The 20,207-nt window shown below is 45.4% G+C and overlaps 1 protein-coding gene and 1 long non-coding RNA gene across 2 annotated transcripts in view; one reads left to right on the top strand and one right to left on the bottom strand.

Moving 5' to 3' along the window:
- The first annotated feature begins 4,288 nt into the window (after positions 1–4,288).
- The window catches only part of LOC137546630 (uncharacterized), a 31,919-nt gene continuing 16,000 nt past the window's right edge, over positions 4,289–20,207 (top strand). Inside the window, exon 1 of the long non-coding RNA XR_011026311.1 lies at positions 4,289–5,198. This is a non-coding gene — a long non-coding RNA (uncharacterized lncRNA). The remainder of the gene's footprint in view (positions 5,199–20,207) is intronic.
- The window catches only part of PTAFR (platelet activating factor receptor), a 92,473-nt gene continuing 76,832 nt past the window's right edge, over positions 4,567–20,207 (bottom strand). The window contains exon 5 of the mRNA XM_068269321.1: positions 4,567–4,768. The gene's annotated coding sequence lies outside the window, so the exon portion shown is untranslated. The remainder of the gene's footprint in view (positions 4,769–20,207) is intronic.

The raw sequence follows: 20,207 nt of genomic DNA, 5'->3' as shown, positions 1-20,207 counted from the left end.
CCTCTCATACGCAAACTCTCCCAAGATTTACAAGACTGGAACCGCCCTCATTTTTCGTGGTTCGGCCGTATAAATATTCTCAAAATGAATATTATGCCACGTCTCCTATACCTATACCAGGCTCTCCCTATATCTCCTCCACCGACCCACTTCAAAGTGATTAAAAGATTATTCCTGAATTTCATATGGAGGGGAAAGCCAGCTAGAATAAAATATGCCGCTATGATTCTTCCCAAGGCCCAAGGAGGCTTAGCTGTACCTGATGCTAGAAAATACCATGCAGCTGCCAGTCTGGTCAGAGTGGTTGATTGGCACAGACACCCTGCTCAGAAGAGATGGGTCCAAATAGAATCAGCACTGGTAGAACATGACCTTTCACTCCTACCCTGGCAGGTCAAAAATCCTCCCGCACCATCTACATCAGTTAAGTCTACTCTCAATATTCTAATGAAATACCGCAAATCCTTCAACCTCACTCCCTGGCCTTCACCTTTAATATCTATACTCGACAATACATTGTTTCCCCCAGGTTGCCACAGTAATGCCTATGTGCCATGGAGGATGGGCTCGGTTCTCAGAATCAGGGATCTTTTGGTCGACAAAAAATGGCGTACAATTCAGCAATTAAAGGAACTGCGAAATTGTCCATTTCTGGACCCTTGGAGTCTAATGCAGTTTATCCATTTTGCCGGTTCAATTGGCTCAAGGGATCAACTGTCTAGGCCTTTAACGCAATTCGAAACACTATGCAATGGACAAGGGCCAATAAGAAAATCACTGACCACTATATACCAATTGTTATGCACAGATGAGACCTGGTCACATTCCTTAAAGAAAAAATGGGAAGCTGATTTACAGACCTCATTTACGGATGAGCAGTGGGATAAAATCATTCTTTTAAACCACAAATCTTCCATATATTCCAGGGTCCAAGAAACCAATTATAAAATATTAACCCGCTGGTACCTCACACCCACCAGATTACACAGGATTTATCCCACGGCTGATCCAAAATGCTGGAGATGTAAACAACAACCAGGGACCTTACTCCACATCTTTTGGGATTGTTCCATTATTAAAAGGTTCTGGTCCAAAGTGCAGGCTTGTATTAAGGAGCTCACAGGTGCCGATCCGGTCGCAGATCCTGCCTATTATCTCCTCTATCATACGCATAAACCTATCAAAAAAATCAAAAAGTCTCTTACAAAACACTTACTGCAGGCAGCAAGAGTCTCTATAACTCGACATTGGAAAGATACTAACCCTCCCTCAATCTCAGAATGGATAGCTGAACTTAAATTTATATACGAGATGGAGTCACTCACAGCTTCCATCCGTAATACCTCTGAGCAATGTTCAAGTACTTGGATGCCATGGCATGAATATCTAGAGTCTGATGGTTACAAGGAACTGCTTTCTGCCTCTCCCCCATGAGCTCCTTAATCTTCGCCTTCCCCCCCCTTACATTGTCTTTTAAAAGATTTAGGTGAACTAGCAGTTACTCACAAAAAGTTCAGAGGGGGTGCCCCGCCACGTGGACGTCTTCTTTTTTCCTCTTTGATCTGTTCTTTCTCTTTTCCCTTTCTTACCTTTCTCTTACTTTCAGTTATCATAGGATGGTCCTTGTCAAACTGGTTGGAATCTTATGTAGCACCTTCAAGTAAAAAACTTCTCTTTCACCAATACATACTCAGGAGAGCTTGAGTTTAGTAACTGAGGCATACTCTATCCTGCTCTACTCATGGGTGTTCTGGGATGTGTGATCCCTATGGGCTCCCAGACACCGATGGTCTTCTCTATTTGCTGCAATGCCTCATTTGTTTAATCATTAACAATCCTCCATATCATCTCAGTTCTCCACATATATGAGAGCTGGGAGGCCATATACACACCCTCATAGGTTCAGCACTGGCTGGCTGAAAAAGTTGTGCACGTTATTTTTCCTTGCAAGTGTATTTGACCAACGTATGTACTCTCATCCAGTTGTGATTATGTACCATCTTCCATGTACCTGTGATAAAGCTTGTTATTCTTTTGAAAAATTAGTAAATAAAGAATTTACAAAAAAAAAAAGAATGATTCATTAAAAAGATCCGGCTCATTCATGAGCCGTTAGTGTAGCAGAGAATCTGTCCTGAGCAGGATGTGAAGCTGCCGGCTCCGCTGTCTCTCCCCACCTGCCTGCACCTGTCAACCCTCACCTAGGCTGGCACCCAGTGCACCCATGGGTGCCAGCCTAGTGTGGGAAATCTGAAAAAAAAATGACGTGGGACTCCTGAGCCTCTGTAACCCCTTGTCCCCCATGCAGGCTGGGATAGCCAGAATGCGGAGCCCCGGCCGACTGGGGCTTCGCACCCTGAGCTATACCAGCCCGCATGGTCCATGGTATAGGGGGGCTTGGCCCCCCTCCCCCCCCCCCACCCCGCCCCCCCCCGAGGATTTCACAACACAGGTTCACTGTGAGGTCTGTTACCTCCGATTTACCCATTCCCAGACACTGTAGAGAGAAAAGGGACATACCTGTGATGACCTCAAATTTATGGTTATTGATCATGTACCTAGGTTACAGAGGGGAGGTGATCGCATACTCACTCTAAAAAAGAGGGAGATTTTTTGGATTAATGAATTGGATACGTTAATTCCTCGTGGCTTGAATCATGACTTTGATTTACATTTGTTTCTTTGAATTTACAGCTTGCACATGGACTTTTGATACATACTACGTTATGGAAAGGAAAGGAGGGAATGGACTCATTCTTATGCAAGGGAAAGCTGCAGGATGACGTGAATATGTTATTTTCTATGTTATTTTCCATGTTATTTTCCATGTTTGCTTATAGGGTTAATACCTGTGTCAATTAGACTTAATGAGATTAATTGTGATGTAATTTCCTGCTGCATTGTGCATATATACCCAGTTGTTTCATTATGTGTTAGCTTGACAAAGGACAGGGAGTGTCCGAAAGCTTGCTTGTAACCTTTCCTTGTGCGCTCTGAATAAAAGAGCTGGTGTGCTGCAAACCCCTGTGTTTATTGATATTACACTGTGGAGGTTAGGGGACCTTCGCTGTTTGCCTGCACCCATACATTGGGACCCTGAGTGCTGCTGACCCCTGATTGCACATCCTGTTTGTTCACTGTGATCAATGGAATTCTCTGCCCTCCATTTTGAAAATGGCCATTACCCATAACAGCTTTTTGGTCAACACACTGTTAAACTGTAACATCGCCCACTTGAGCCATAGGGAAACATGGACATTACCTGGTACATCAGTTGTCCTCTCAGCTATAACTGACAGCAACTGATAAATAACTGACAGCAACTGATATATTTCAGTTCTGACAAAATGTTGTCAGAACTGGAAGGGATCACTGTCAGAAGACAATGGTGAGCTTCTGAGAGGAACTGATGGCAAGGTAACTATGTAATGTTCATTTGAAGTTACCTAATGTGTTTATTTTAAATAATTTTACTCAGTTCAGGTTCCCTTTAAAGTCAGCGGGGGTATATTTTCCCACGGTCAGAAGGAGAATTTACATTGAAAATTTAAAATCGATTTTCTCAAAAACTATAAGGTCTTTTTGAAAAAAATGTTTTTTCCTCTTGTTCCCACTGTTCTTCTTAACATTCTTAGCAATTTTGGTGTTTCTAGCTTTTAACCTTCCCGGCGGTAAGCCCGAGCTGAGCTCGGGCTATGCCGCGCAGGAAGATATCTCAGCCCCCGGTGGGGCGATTTTTGCCATTTAAAGTGCTGTGCGCGCAGCTAGCACTTTGCTAGCCGCGCGCACAGCTTGATCGCCGCCGCAGAAGAGGCCCCCCCCGCCAGAGCCCTGCGCTGCCCGGACCAATGAGTTCCGGGCAGCGCTATGGGCTGGATCGGAGGCGTCTGACGTCAGGACATCGGCTGACGTCCATGACGTCATTCCGATCGTCGCCATGGCGACAAGAGAAGCCAAACAGGGGAGCGCATTATCTAAGCGTTCCCCTGTTTGCTATTGATGCCGGGGACGATCGCACTAGAGGGACACATGCGCCCTCTAGTGGTGATTCATGTAGCTACCACTCTGGTAGCTTTACATGAAACAAAAAAAAATAAATTAAAAAAAAAGGATTTTTGCCTATTTGGCAAAAAAAAATTAACCGCCAGGGAGGTTAAAGGGGCTTTGCTATTAACCGCTAAAGTCGGCAGGAGTTTAATTTTCCCACGGTCAGAAGGAGAATTTTCAAATCGATTTTCTCAAAAACTATACTTTTTTTTAGATTTTTTTTTCCCTCTTGTAGTCACTGAAAAAACTTAGGTGTTAGACCCCTTGAAACATCTTTTCCATCACTTTTCTGGCCAGCATAAATGTTTCTAGTTTTCAAAGTTCGCCTGCCCATTAAAGTCTATTGCGGTTCGCAAAAGTTCCTGCGAACCGTACTTTCACGGTAGGTTAGCGAACCAAAAATCAGAGGTTCGGGCCATCTCTACCAGAGATAAACGATTCACACAAAATAAATATATCAGTCGATAGCTTGTAAAGAATAAATGCTCTACCTGATCATTTCGCCACTCTGGTGTGCCTTTTTGAGTGTTTATTTATCCATTATTGCTCCAGGAAAAATCCAATATGGCCGCCGGCTCATATCCCTTCTGCTTCCAGAGGTTATGAGCTGTTCTGGATGTGCTGTCTAGGACTCTGTGAAACTATAGTCAAACAGGGCTGCTTCTGCAGGCTTTCATCTGTGTACTTTCAACTTTATTATTCTAGTATGCTGTGTGGCTGCCTGTAGGAAGTGAAATAGAAATGAAACTGCATACAGTAGATAATGATGTAATATATAATAGCAAATATATCGGTGCCAAGGGACAATGGAACCGCCGCTGAGAAGAACAATGTCCAAAAGTTCAGAAGTCAGGCATACATCAAAGGTCAGTGCAGGTTTATAATACTGATGACTGGCTGCACAGATCACACAGCCACACTTGTTTGTTTCAGAGCTTCTTTCTGCAGGAGCAGCCCCTCCCATGTCATCAGATCTCTGAGTATGCAAAGCAGGAAAGCTGAGCCAGGAGGGGGCAGGCTTGGGCTTGAAAAGACTCCACAGAAGACTGACTCAGCTATAATGATTCCAGGTCAAACCTAGACTGAATGGGGATTCTTATCACAGCTGATAACAGACAGATTAAGCAGAGAAGAATGAAACTAAGAGCAGGGTAGGTGTTTACTGTCATGTTTCCACTGATGAATGTAATAAAATGTAATAAAATACATGAGAGTGCTTCGTCTCTGGTTCTCTTTAAATACTTGTTTCTTTAGAAAGGACTGTAGCTTTCAATAAAATACTGTAGCACAATCTTGCAGTACAAAACTTGATAGAACTATATTGGCACAATACAAAATTCAAAAATTGTCTTAAAAACGTTTTCATTCGGAAAACAATCTTCATGAACATCAAAGATAGAGAACTTTCATGAGACTGATAAATATTATGATCTGGCTTGACGTGATGATCAATAAATATTTAGGCAATGACACGTTCATTTTGGGCTATTTTGTGCCCTTCATCAGGCCACCGTATGTATAAACAATTCTAAAAAATGAAGCAAAAAAGATTCCTAATAAAATCCAAGCTAACTGGAAAAAAAAAAAAAAAAAAAGATCCCCAATACCAAAGAAGATCCACAGAAAAGTAGAAAATATGTGGTGTATAATGCATAGGTTTGTATGGAGATACATCATGTTACATGTGCCTTCCAATGTCTAACTTTATGTGGACACTCTCTATCTCTCTTTGCTGGCCTTTATAATATACGGACTGATATTTACTAGTCCCTGGTATATATTTTGAGGGCCTATCTAATTTTTTTCTATGGTACACAGCAGGATTTGATACCACTCGGCACTCAGCAGAACCTTTCTGGAGGGGGAAGGGGGGAGTCAAACTGCACTTGCATAAATTGTATTATACACATCCCGGTGTTGCACCTGTATAGAGGCTTATTCAAACAAGCTTGGTGGCGTGCAGACCGGCAGACTGAAAGCAGAAGCAGGTTATACGAAGTTTTAGTACATTTGAGGCAGGCCGGGCACTGTCACTTTAAATGCTTTTATTTTCTTGCAGCCAAATATACATTCATTGTTGAGGAACATCACATCATTTTCGTCTAACAACGTAACTGTTACAGACCTTGAGTGGTGGCGGTGCTGGGGTGTTGGGGACGTAGGTGACCAGGGAAGAACGGACGGCACAACAGCCGTTTCACGCCTGAAGTCGGCGCTTGCTCACGTGCGTGTCCTGTGAAAATGACAGCGCCGCGCGGCTTCCTGAAATCAGGAAGATAGCCGCGCCCTCTGCGCATGTCATTGGTTGTTGGGAATGGCGTCAGTGAGTTCAGGGGTGAAGGGGCGGAGATAGCCCGCGTGGTGATGTAAATATATAAGACTATTGGCTGCCTCCATACCCGTACATATGATAGGAGGGGAAGGCATCCACCGCACGCTATGTGCTATTGGGTGCCAAACCCCATTTGTGACACAAAATAAGTGCAAATTGAACAAATAAGAATGTTGCTTATGTGTTTCTCTCATTCCTTCATTAAAACCATTGTGAACTTGGGTGTGTTATTTACCAACATGTTTTAAAGTGCAATTCAGTGCATGCTCATATGTTTTGTGCATAAAAGTAGAGGTTAGAAATAAGGCAGTGACAACATTTTTGGTCTTAGATAACGTTCATCAGGTTCTAATTATTATCGAGAGCTTATCACCTCCGCTGCAAGGATATAATCAATTTCAAACCTTTATTCCTATTGCATGATTATACCTATGAATAACCCCGCTTTTTAAAAGAACCCATATAAACCCCATTAAAAAAGACTGGAGGGGGAAACTGCGTGGTCGAGGGCTTATTAGGGTTATTACCCTAGTACTCTGGGCTGCCACTTATAACTGGAAGTCAAACATTCCCTCTCACCGCCCGTCCGCCACACCTCTATTTGGAAGTGTGCGGAAAGGGCAGAGGAGGGAAGGAGGAGGACGCCGGCCGGGGAATCGGGATAGGGGACCCGTACGGGTCCATGAGGGCAAGTGCTGGTGCCTTAAAGGCCACAGAATTCGTCCCTGTAGTTGAGAACACTATAGGGGAGAGGTAGTGGATCAAGTGCATCCCTAAGTAGAGATGAAGAAGAAGTAGGAGGAGGTAAGAAGGACAGACAGAAAAAGAGAAAGTAAAGTCCTCCTATTGGTTATTCCTGCTAGATGCATAACAGCTCTAGGGGGGAGAAAAAACCTGCCTCAGAGCATCTGCATCATTTGTTGCAGGCATCAAAGGTTCTATACATTAATTCCCAGCTGTATGCTGGGGGATTTTTTAAAACTTGAAGTTTCATGACAGGGATATTGCAGAAATACGCCTGCTGTATCCCACACTCTCTATCTGTTTATGCAAATGGACCTATGATGGATCACCTATGGGTGGTCCTTAGGTGTATATTACACCATCTCGCCAAAGGAGGACCTTCCTGGGAAAGGGGGAGTCACCACTTTGTGCATACAAAGCAGAGGTGGGAAGGAGAGACTTAGGGTGAGGAGAGGAAAAAGAAGGAAAGAGAAGGAGAGAGCCCCATGGCTCTCCAGAGGTGAGATCATGGTTCCTGTATTATTTTATTATGGAACTAGCATATCTTTGGGCTATGGATCCAAAAAGCAGGAAAGCTCGAGTCTATCGTTAAGTCCCAGTGGTCCCAGGGCTTCAGTACGTAAAATTAAACGGGACTCCCGTCGGGTCAATTCTTGATCTCGATCCCCTCCCCGGCGTGATTGGGAAACGTGTATTAGCCCTGCAAATTTCAGGCATCTGGCATTTCCACTATGGGTCTCTCTCACGTGTTCGATAAGTCTTGGACTCCCCTTTCCTGACTTGATGGATTTAAAATGTTCTTTCACTCTTTCTTTCAAGGGTCGAGTGGTCTTTCCTATGTAAAAGAAAAGACATGGGCAGAAGATGACATAAGAGGTGAATTTGGTCTGGCACGTAATGAAGGCCCGTACCTCCCACTGGGTACCTCCCATCTGATAATTTGTGCCCTCCCACATGTGTGGACAATACTTGCAATTGCCGCATCTATGATTCCCTTTTGGGCGTGCGGCTGTGAGCCAGTTTGACATCGCCGGGGAACGGAATTCACTTCTAGTTACAATATCCCCCAAGGTGGGGGCTCTTCTGAACGCCACCCTGGGGGGGTCCGGAAAGACTCTTTGGAGGTCGGGATCTCTTGTGACTATCGCCCAATTTCTTTTAATAATCTCTGTTAGTTTCTTAGACATTGGGGTATAGTCAAATGTGAAGGTAAATGGGCCCTTGGCCCTATTTCTACCTTCTGTACTTCTGGACAGGAGTGAGGCTCTGTCTTTGCCTCTAGCTCTTTCACGTGCTCTTTCAAGAAGGGGTCTATCATAATTTCTCGCTTCCAGACGTGCAGTAAGTTCGCAGGACTGCGTCTCAAAAGTGTCTATGTTAGAGTTATTCCGTCTGAGACGCAGATACTGACCGTATGGGAGCGAGGTTTTCACATGTTCCGGGTGGAAGCTGTTTCGGTGCAGCAAGGAGTTAACAGCAGTAGTTTTCCTGAACCCCTCACATGTAAGTTTAATGCCATCGGGTTTAATTCTTAGGTCTAAAAAGTTAATGGACCTACTGCTTATTTCCGAAGTGAATCGCATATTCACCCGATTGTCATTGAGGAGCTCCACAAAAGAACCAAATTCCTCTGTACTTCCCTGCCATACCACCAGCACGTCATCCACATATCGGGCCCATGTTTTTATATAGCCCCTGAATGGATTTCTTTGGGTTCTTACGTAGTCTTCCTCCCATGCTCCCAGAAACAAACCAGCATAGGTACATGCCACAGAGGTCCCCATCGCTGTCCCAGAGGTCTGGTGGTACCACCTTCCGTCAAACATAAATGCATTGTGTGTCAATACATATCTTAAGCAGTCACATAGGTATTCCTTGTACCCATCGTCCTTACTTGTTCTGTCCAAATATCTACGTACTGCTTTTATGCCTTCCTCGTGGGGTATTCTGCTGTACAAGCTTTCCACATCAATTGTGGCCAGCTTATCGCCTGGTTCCCATGTCGTACTCTCTACGAGATTGATGGCGTCTACTGTGTCAGCTAGGTATGCTGGGACCCCCACGAGTAAAGGGCGCAGTAGATGGTCTAAGAACCGGGACAAACGTTCTGTGAGTGAACCACACCCCGAGACGATGGGTCTTCCTGGGGGGTTCTCTGCAGATTTATGTAATTTAGGAAGGTGGTACCACACAGGATATCGCGGGACCCTGGGGAGTAGGTCAATTGCCAATCTCTGCGGCATGTACCCGTTTTCAACTCCCTGCCTTAAGAGGGTGCGGAGAGTTGATTGGTATCTGGGGGTGGGGTTGTTCGTCAATTTGATGTAGTATTCTGTGTTATTTAATTGCCTGTAGGCTTCTCTAGTATACATCTCATTAGACATGATTACCACATTCCCCCCTTTGTCAGCATGCTTTATCACCAGGTCGCGATGCTGTCTCAGCCATTTTAGGGCCATCCTATCATCTCTATTGAGATTGCTAGGGGCTCGATCATAGCAGAGGGCTTTCATTTCTGCTGCGACCTGGTGAAGAAACTGGTCCGTGGGTGACCCGGGGGGAATGGGTATCGGTCGTGTAGACCTGCAGGCCCGGAAGTCTTTTGGGTGGCCCAAAGAAAGTCCACATGGCGGTGATTCTCCCTCCCCTATGTGACATGAACCTCCCTCCTCCCAAAGCTCCTCGAGTATCCGGAGTGCCTCCATCTCTGCGGCATCCCAGTCCACCATGGGACTAAACCCTAGAGTGGACATGGGGCCTGTGATTGATGTTTGGCCTCCATCATCCCGTCCTTGGAGTCCTCCCACACCCTCCCCACCTTGGTAGAGCTGGGTAATCATCATTTTTCTTGTGGTTTTGTAAAGGTCCACAAAAAAGTCTACGTAATCGAAGTTTTGTGTGGGTGAGAACCCCAGACCCTTTTTGAGCAGGGCCATGCACATCTCCGGTATTTCCCGTTCGCTCAAGTTGACCACCTGCAGTTCTCCTTCCACAGGGGGCTGGGGGACCTGCCCCTCCCCTCCATCTACTCCTTTGTTCTCCTTCTCTTGGTTTTGTTGCTGCTTGGGTGACTCCTCCTTTATGCACAAAACATATGAGCATGCACTGAATTGCACTTTAAAACATGTTGGTAAATAACACACCCAAGTTCACAATGGTTTTAATGAAGGAATGAGAGAAACACATAAGCAACATTCTTATTTGTTCAATTTGCACTTATTTTGTGTCACAAATGGGGTTTGGCACCCAATAGCACATAGCGTGCGGTGGATGCCTTCCCCTCCTATCATATGTACGGGTATGGAGGCAGCCAATAGTCTTATATATTTACATCACCACGCGGGCTATCTCCGCCCCTTCACCCCTGAACTCACTGACGCCATTCCCAACAACCAATGACATGCGCAGAGGGCGCGGCTATCTTCCTGATTTCAGGAAGCCGCGCGGCGCTGTCATTTTCACAGGACACGCACGTGAGCAAGCGCCGACTTCAGGCGTGAAACGGCTGTTGTGCCGTCCGTTCTTCCCTGGTCACCTACGTCCCCAACACCCCAGCACCGCCACCACTCAAGGTCTGTAACAGTTACGTTGTTAGACGAAAATGATGTGATGTTCCTCAACAATGAATGTATATATGGCTGCAAGAAAATAAAAGCATTTAAAGTGACAGTGCCCGGCCTGCCTCAAATGTACTATAATTTTTTTCTATGCTCTGTTTTTTGCTTATGGAGTATGGGGGCTGGGATTTACTTGCCCTCTGTATGTACTCCTTCCTTGTCAATTCTCTCTCTCTTTGGCACTAATAAATCTGATTGGTGTGCGAGTCCCTGGATTTTGGGGCTTTGTGCATTACACACCACACATTTTCTACTCTGATAATATTGTATGCAACTCTACTTCAGCAATTGATTTTGAATGCTACTGAAGTACTTATATCCCTTTCATATCACTCCTCACGTGCTACTCCTCATCACTGGCTTCAAGTTGACAGAGAAAAAAAATCTCAGAATGCGATCTCAGAATACTATAATTTGCCTTCAAGTCACTTGTTGACTCATTTCCTGTGTAAATGACACTTTTGTCAGGATGAGATTGCACAGCTTGTCAATGCAGTGCAGCTGAGGATGATTTCAAAGGAATTCTTTGATTTATTGGTTCTGGAATTTCCAAGGATGCCACTTTTATGTACTCTTCTTAAAATTCATGAAAATTTAAGGAGGCCTCTGTGGTGAACAATTGTTTTAGCTGTAAGTCCAGTATTGAAACCATTGGTTTTTTAATCTGGTAAACGAATCTCCAGTGCCTCAGGATATAACACATTTCTTGCACTCTATTAAAGGGATTAAGAGCAAAATATCAAGTACTTGGTTTGTTTTTACTTATCCATGAGGAGGCACTGATGACCATTAGAAGGAAGCTGGAGAGTGCCACGAGATATGTGATTGGATAGGTTCGTACTGGTAATTGCAGACTTATGTTGAAAAGCAAATAATTGCAAATTTTGTTAGGTTTTTCCCTACAGAATAGATGTGCCATTTTTTTGATAATTGTTTTTATTAGACTGGGATAGAGGAGGACTCACAGTATCGCACAAAACGGAGTACACCTCTCACGTTTTTGTAAATATTTTATTGTATCCTTTCATGGAACTAGACCAGGCATGGGCAAACTTGGCCCTCCAGCTGTTAAGGAACTACAAGTCCCACAATGCATTGCAGGAGTCTTGACAGCCACAGTCATGACTCATAAAGGCAAATGCATTGTGGGACTTGTAGTTCCGTAACAGCCGGAGGGCCAAGTTTGCCCATGCCTGAACTAGACTGAAGATACGTAATGATCTGCGGGCGATTTCCAGTCAGCGCACACCACGTGCGCTGAAGCAGAAGGAAATCGCCACAGTCACAGAAGTAAAGTACCCAGTATAGATTTGTAGAGGAAAATTCCAACCAGCAGATGGAGCTGTGGAGTACAGAGGGATAAGTCCTCTGTACCGCCACAGATGCCAGATTGAAATTGTACGATTGAACAAGACTGGACAACAGAGGAGAATTCCAACCAGCAGATGGAGCACAGAGGAACAAGTCCTCTGCACAGCCACAGATGCCAGACTGAAACTGCACGATCGAGCAAGACTAGGCAACAAAGTAGCAACTCAGAAGAAAGCAAGAACAGAGACAGACAACATGAATGTCCACCAATCTAGTCGCCACCCCGCGACGGCAGACACATCAGAGCAGACCAGAGTGAGAAAGCAAATCGCAAGAGAGGCGATCGCTATCGGCAACACAAGACAGAACATGAACTGATACAAAAATGACTGAACCAAACTCACTCGCTCACTCCTGGACAGGAGAGCTGGTGCCGGTGCACTCCTCCACGCAGGTACACCACCCCTGCCACACACTGTGATACTGGTATTTCTGGAAGAAGGAGGCACTCCACAGGCTTGAACTTGCGTTCAGTTTATTGCATGTCGTTACACGACATGCAATAAACTGAACGCAAGTTCAAGCCTGTGGAGTGCCTCCTTCTTCCAGAAATACCAGAACATGAACTGAGTAAGGAAGACACAGCAAATAACCACAATCTGAACGCCAAGGAAAATAACAAATGAATTAGCTAAACGAGGTCCCCGCACGATATGCGCAACAGAGACGCGCGTTAACGGTACGGCCACCGCACTTTAAGCGCAACAGTGGCAAAACGTACCAACCCTGTCTAACAAATGAACGTGGAGAACAAAGACAAACAAATAACGCGAACACTTGCTAATCGGTTGCCTTACACCAGTCAACAGCAAGCGTTCGTTCTAGACAAGACAGACTGAAGGAGTAACCAGTAGCAACCGCAGCTAAGGTTATACTTCAAGAGTCAGACAAGGGAGATCCACTGCCTCTACCGCTAGGGCGAATGCGATCTAGGAGCAAGACCGAACGATTCACTGTCAGCCACCGCAGGTGACTGTACAATCGCAAGGACAGGACAAGACAAAACAGGAATAAACAGTACAAGTAATACAGAACCTGACTGCACTAAAGGGAGAGCAAAGTGCACTTCCCAAGAATTAACTACACTAGAATATTCGCAACAAGATACAAAAGAGGCTCTGCACCCCCAGGCAGGAACTCGGAGGCCTCCAAAACATCACATAAAACTTCAGAAGCACAAATTTCTAAGCTTTCTGGTAAACTCATCAATGATTCTGAACTATCCATGCTACAGGGCAAAACGTCAAATACATTCAGAGTACAGGGCTGAGGTTTTAGAAATGGCTCTACAACACACTGAATTTCATTCACATGAACAGACTGCACAGGAATATCTGCCGTAACAGACCCTGACTCCCTGACCTTGGTCTCATTAAACACAGAATCCTGCATAGCAGTTAAACTTGACTGCAATTCTAGAATGGCAGAAAAACAGGTGAGTATAGCTGCAACACCAAAAAGAGCTTCTGAGCTCTCTGCTGGAGATTTTATACCAGGCACTATTGAGTCATACAGAGTACAGAAAGTAAAGTCAGTACTTTTTGTAGAGCAAGAAAGGGATTCACAAATGTCAGTTTGGCTGGACAACATTGTTTCATTCATGGTACAGGGCAAGCTCACAGAAATATTTTCTGGAAAAAACAAAGTTTCCTCAGTATCAGGTTCACACAACCAAAGCTCTGTATCACCCCTAGACTCGGCCAACAATGTCGAATCAGGGGAGTCAGAACGCAAAATTTGCGGATCCCATATCGCCTTCGGTTGTGGACTGTCAAGGACAGGAAAATTGGAACAATTTTCATCTGGCAGTGTGTTTACACAGGTGTCCACAGAGTGAGGCATAGGTTTCTTTGCAGAAGAAGTTGAGACAGAAACACGAGAAATTTTATTTGACACATTAACATTGTTCTTAAAGTTGCATCGTTTAGGAATTTTCCCCATAGCAAGTTCATAAATGGAAGATCTTAAAAGATTACTGGGGGGAAAAGATCTGTTTTTATTTTGATCATAATTTGCAGAAACACCTGAGATAAAAGCATCAGATCGCACAGATTCAAACTCCACACAAGCAGTTGCCATGGAAAACAGACTTTCAGAATTCACACATTCCATTGTTTTGGGGAATGACACAGACTCAAAACCTTACTTGCTTCACCTCAGGGAAATTGGAACAATCGCCCGCTGACAATGTGTTTGTACCGGGATTAACTGATTGATGTGTATGTAACTCAGACAAGATCGTTTGCCACACACAAATCACCGGGTTCACCAAATGCTCCTCACACTCACCAGATTCAATCAAGGTGCGCATTGAGTCAATACAGGCATTCAAACACACCTCATTCTTTCCGAAATAGAAATCACAAAACGACTTCCAATCAGTGTCAAACTCTTCAATCAGAGCTCCAATCTCCCAGGAAGCAAATGGAGGCTCCCACAACCCTATATCCACATAGCACTGATACGGATTGGGGTCAGGAACATAAAGAGAATCTTTTACACCTTTAATGTAACAAATAGCACTGCCTATATCACATTGTAACGATTGTATAACGTATTGGTGTAGCGACACAGACGGCTGATTATTGTGTGATCTGCAGAATCACCAACAATACGGACTCTATACCTGATTATGTAGTGATCTGCAGTATCACCAATAATGCAAGTATAGAAGGCAGAGCTGTAGTGACAATGGTGTTTGGTGTAACAGTAGAAAGTAGATCTCACCAGAGGAGCTGGAGAGAGCTACCAGAGAATTGGCAGATAGTTTGACTAAACCTCACCAGAGGAGCTGGTGGGTACTATCTGCAAACCACCTATGCTAGAGCCCACCAGAGGAGCTGGAGGGTTCTAGCCACAATGGAGGCTGAGTAGCAAGGAGCCCACACCAGAGGTGCTGGTGAGGGCTGTAAGTAACAGTAACTGGACAGTTAAACTTGACCTCACCAGAGGAGCTGGTGAGTATATCAACAACAGTAATAAGATAGTATAGGTAGACCTCACCAGAGGAGCTGGTGAGTACTATCAGTGATAACTAGATAGTTTAGCTAGACCTCACCAGAGGAGCTGGTGGGTACTATCAGAGCACCTCTCCAGTGACAAGGGCTCACTGGAGAGTAGAAGGGTCAGACAGGCAAGGTTCAGCAACAGAGAGGCAGGTACAGTACAAAATCAGAAGGCAAGAGAATAGTAATGATTCAGGCAGAGGTTCAGCAACTATATCAGATGGGCAGAAGTACAGAAACGTTGATCAGAGTCAGAGATAAGCTAGAGTCGTACACAGAATATCAAATACAATAAGGCAATAATCCTAGTCTTGTGTGAAATCCCTGGTTTCTTCCCAGATCAAAACACACCGGAACTAGTCTAAGGTCAGAGCGCTAACACTGACGTATTCGCAACAGCAGACAGTTTGCAAGTGAGCGGAGAAGGCTTATGAAGCAGCGAGGAGAGCCCATAGCCACGCCCCTGCCAATCAGCCAATCCGGGCGCTGTGAGTCTCTCCCGACGTCAGCCGACCGGCAGGTCAGCTGGCGCGCCTTCTTCCAGCATAAAGGTCCTGTCTCCGCGTGAGACAGCGACCCTATGAGCACCTGACAGTCCCGTCCCTGGCGTGCTAGACGCCAGCGGAACGGATAAGGCCTCTGTACCGAGAACAAAGGCGGCTGCAAAGGTATCCTGCGTACCCGCAGCCGCCATCATAGGGGATGTTACAGTACCCTCCCCTCTAGACGTGGACTCCGGACACGAGCCACCTGGTCTGTCAGGATGTAATCTATGAAAGTCTTCCCTGAGTTCTTCTGCATGCATACGAGAAATTGGTACCCAAGATCTCTCCTCTGGCCCATACCCCCTCCAATGAACCAGGTACTGTATGGAGTTACTTACCACCCGAGGATCCAAAATCTGCTCTATCTCGTATTCCGGTTCCCCATCAATCACCACAGGGGAGGGGGGGGGGGGCGAGGAATCCACACACACAGCAGGTTTCAAAAGGGACACATGGAAAGTTTTAACCCCTCTCATGCTGGGCGGAAGTGCAACCACATAGGTCACGTTATTGACTTTCTTGGATACAGAGTATGGCCCTATAAATTTAGGACCCAATTTAACAGAAGGTTGCTTTAAGGCCAAGTGCCGGGTAGACACCCACACCTTATCACCCAGTGCAAAGTTTCACTCCACAGAACGTCTCTTATCTGCCTGTCTTTTCTGGGTAGCGAAAGCCTTTTTTAGATTATTCTTGACCATTACCCAGATCTCTTTTAGTGTTCCCTGCCACTCCTCCAACGCCAGGAAAGGAGATGAGACTACAGGCAGAGGAGAGAACTTTGGCGATCTTCCCGTTACAACCTGAAAAGGGGAGAATCCTGAGGAAGCGCACTTCAAATTATTGTGGGCAAATTCTGCGAAGGGCAGAAATTTGACCCAATCCATCTGAGCCTCCGCCACATAACACCTAAGAAACTGCTCTAGAGCCTGATTAACCCTTTCGGTCTGCCCGTTTGTCTGTGGGTGGTAGGCAGAGGAAAATGATAGATTCATACCCATATGATGACAAAAGGCCTTCCAAAATCTGGACACGAACTGGACTCCCCTATCTGACACCACATGTTCTGGAATCCCATGCAATCTAAAAATGTGGTGGATGAAGAGCTCCGCCAGTTCCTGTGCAGTGGGGAGTCCGTCCAAGGGAATGAAATGGGCCATCTTGCTGAACCTATCGACTACCACCCATATGACTGTTTTCCCATCAGACCTAGGCAGTTCACCCACAAAGTCCATGGACAAGTGGGTCCATGGTTGCTCTGGCACTGGAAGTGACTGTAGTGTACCCACAGGAGCCCGTCTGGACGACTTACTCCTAGCACACACAGAGCAACTACCGACAAAGTCCTTACAATCAGACACCATAGAGGGCCACCATACACATCTGTCCAACTCCAGAGTGCGGGCCACACCAGGATGACCGGCATTTTTATGAGTATGAAACAAATGGAGAATTTTGAATCTAAACTGTAGTGGCACAAAGAGAACTCCCTCTGGTTTCATCTCAGGAACCTCTTGCTGGAATGGGCTCAATATAGAGGCCCAAACTTTCCAGCTTTCTATCTCACGGGGGTCAGAGGACTGCTCAGATGACCCCTCCACTTGGATCTCGGTAACGCCTATGGTAACTTTCTCCAAACAATAATGACGACAGTGAGAGGACCAACTTACTAATTGTCTGGAACTCCAGTTGATCTGAGGGGAGTGTTTTTTAAGCCACGGCATACCCAGAATGACAGTGGAGGTGGACATTTTGAGTACCAGAAACTGTATCTGTTCCTTATGCAAGACTCCCAGTTGACATAACACTACTGGAGTCTGAGTAAGGGACTGTTTCTCCTGCAATGGGGAATTGTCCATTGCGGTGATCTGTATCTGCTGTCCCACAGAGATAAGCGGAAAACCGAATTTAAGGGCAAAATCATAAGCCATAACATTAACAGCGGAACCCGAGTCTATGAAGGCCTGGGTGGAATGAGTCTGACCCTTCCAGGTGATAGAACACGGAAGTAACAAGCGTTTATTGTTTAGAGGTACGACTGGATCGCCTAGGGTAGTACCTCTAGCTACTCCTAGGCGATCAAGTTTTCTGCTTTTTTGGGACAGTTGGAAACTATATGCCCTTTCTCGGCACAATAAAGACAGATTTTTTCATTACGTCTCCGTTTTCTCTCAACCTCGGTGAGCTTGGACTGTCCTATCTGCATTGGCTCATCCCAAGGAGGAGAGGAGGAGACAGGAGGCGCAAAGGTACCAGAAGCAAATCTCCCTGGCATCTTACCCCGAGCCTGCTTCTGATAGCGAACTCGCCGATCAATCTTGATGGCCAATGATATGGCCTCATCTAATGATTTGGGTTCAGGGTGACCCAACATCAAATCTGCTACTGCATCAGATAACCCCGATAAAAAGCAATCCAGTAAGGCGTACTGACCCCACCTGGCTGACACTGCCCACCTCCTAAACTCAGCAGCGTAAGTTTCAGCTGGATTGTGCCCCTGCCTGAGGGTTTTTAGTCTCCTCTCTGAAGTTGTAGCTAAATCGGGATCATCATATATAATAGCCATAGCTTTAAAAAATTCCTCCACTGAGGTCAAAGCCTCATGAGACTGTGGGAGACTATAGGCCCAGGACTGCGAATCGCCAGATAATAATGTTTTAATCAAAGTGACTCTCTGACTTTCTGTACCTGAAGAGACTGGCCTTAGCTCAAAGTAAGATAAACACCTATGTTTAAAATTTCGGAAATCAGAGCGATGCCCCGAGAATTTTTCACGAGGGGGCATCGTGGGCTCAATGGAGGGGATGACACTTGTGCATTAGGTTCTTTTAGACGGTTAACGGACTCAATCAGCTGGTTAATCTGAGTCTGCTGTACATTAACCATCTTGATAAGATCTTTAAGGGTTGTGGTCAAAAGTTCAACCCGATTGCACAGTGCCTCCATACTTGTTATGGTCTGCTGTTCTGTAACGATTGTATAACGTATTGGTGTAGCGACACAGATGTCTGATTATTGTGTGATCTGCAGAATCACCAACAATACAGACTCTATACCTGATTATGTAGTGATCTGCAGTATCACCAATAATGCAAGTATAGAAGGCAGAGCTGTAGTGACAATGGTGTTTGGTGTAACAGTAGAGAGTAGATCTCACCAGAGGAGCTGGAGAGAGCTACCAGAGAATTGGCAGATAGTTTGACTAAACCTCACCAGAGGAGCTGGTGGGTACTATCTGCAAACCACCTATGCTAGAGCCCACCAGAGGAGCTGGAGGGTTCTAGCCACAATGGAGGCTGAGTAGCAAGGATCCCACACCAGAGGTGCTGGTGAGGGCTGTAAGTAACAGTAACTGGACCGTTAAACTTGACCTCACCAGAAGAGCTGGTGAGTATATCAACAACAGTAATAAGATAGTATAGGTAGACCTCACCAGAGGAGCTGGTGAGTACTATCAGTGATAATAACTAGATAGTTTAGCTAGACCTCACCAGAGGAGCTGGTGGGTACTATCAGAGCACCTCTCCAGTGACAAGGGCTCACTGAAGAGTAGAAGGGTCAGACAGGCAAGGTTCAGCAACAGAGAGGCAGGTACAGTACAAAATCAGAAGGCAAGAGAATAGTAATGATTCAGGCAGAGGTTCGGCAACTATATCAGATGGGCAGAAGTACAGAAACGTTGAGCAGAATCAGAGTCAGAGATAAGCTAGAGTCGTACACAGAATATCAAATACAATAAGGCAATAATCCTAGTCTTGTGTGAAATCCCTGGTTTCCTCTCAGATCAAAACACACCGGAACTAGTCTAAGGTCAGAGCGCTAACACTGACGTATTCGCAACAGCAGACAGTTTGCAAGTGAGCGGAGAAGGCTTATGAAGCAGCGAGGAGAGCCTACAGCCACGCCCCTGCCAATCAGCCAATCCGGGCGCTGTGAGTCTCTCCTGACGTCAGCCGACCGGCAGGTCAGCTGACGCGCCTTCTTCCAGCATAAAGGTCCTGTCTCCGCGCACGAGAGACAGCGACCCTATGAGCACCTGACAGTCCCGTCCTTGGCGTGCTAGACGCCAGCAGAACGGATGAGGCCTCAGTACCGAGAACAAAGGCGGCTGCAGAGGTATCCTGCGTACCCGCAGCCGCCATCATAGGGGATGTTACACACATTCAGGCTGAAAAATTCCACCAGATTTCACTGGAGCAAACTTTTCATTTGTAACCGCTGCAGGAAACGTCTCTTTCCAGTGAGTACGTTTCCTAGACTTTTTCTTTTTAATTTTTACAGCTTTAGATTGCTGCTGACAAAAAGGGAAAGAACCTTTGGAACTTTCTTTTGCAAACTGGATAGTTCTGCAGGAAATTACTGAATCAACAGATTGAGCTATCAACTCATTAGAATATGGTAATGATTGAGTGGTACTGCATGAACCAATTGGATCAGCAGTTTACACAGTAGGGAAAAACTCATTGAAATAACATGGCATAGGCATTTCAAGTTTACAAGAAAATAAATGAGCAAGAAATCTGCGAGGGTTATGTATCAGATTTCA

This window comes from Hyperolius riggenbachi, chromosome 2 (genome assembly GCF_040937935.1).
Source record: "Hyperolius riggenbachi isolate aHypRig1 chromosome 2, aHypRig1.pri, whole genome shotgun sequence".
Lineage (NCBI taxonomy): Eukaryota > Metazoa > Chordata > Amphibia > Anura > Hyperoliidae > Hyperolius > Hyperolius riggenbachi.
Note: the sequence above shows the minus strand (reverse complement) of the source record. Positions and strands in the feature narration are given on the sequence as shown.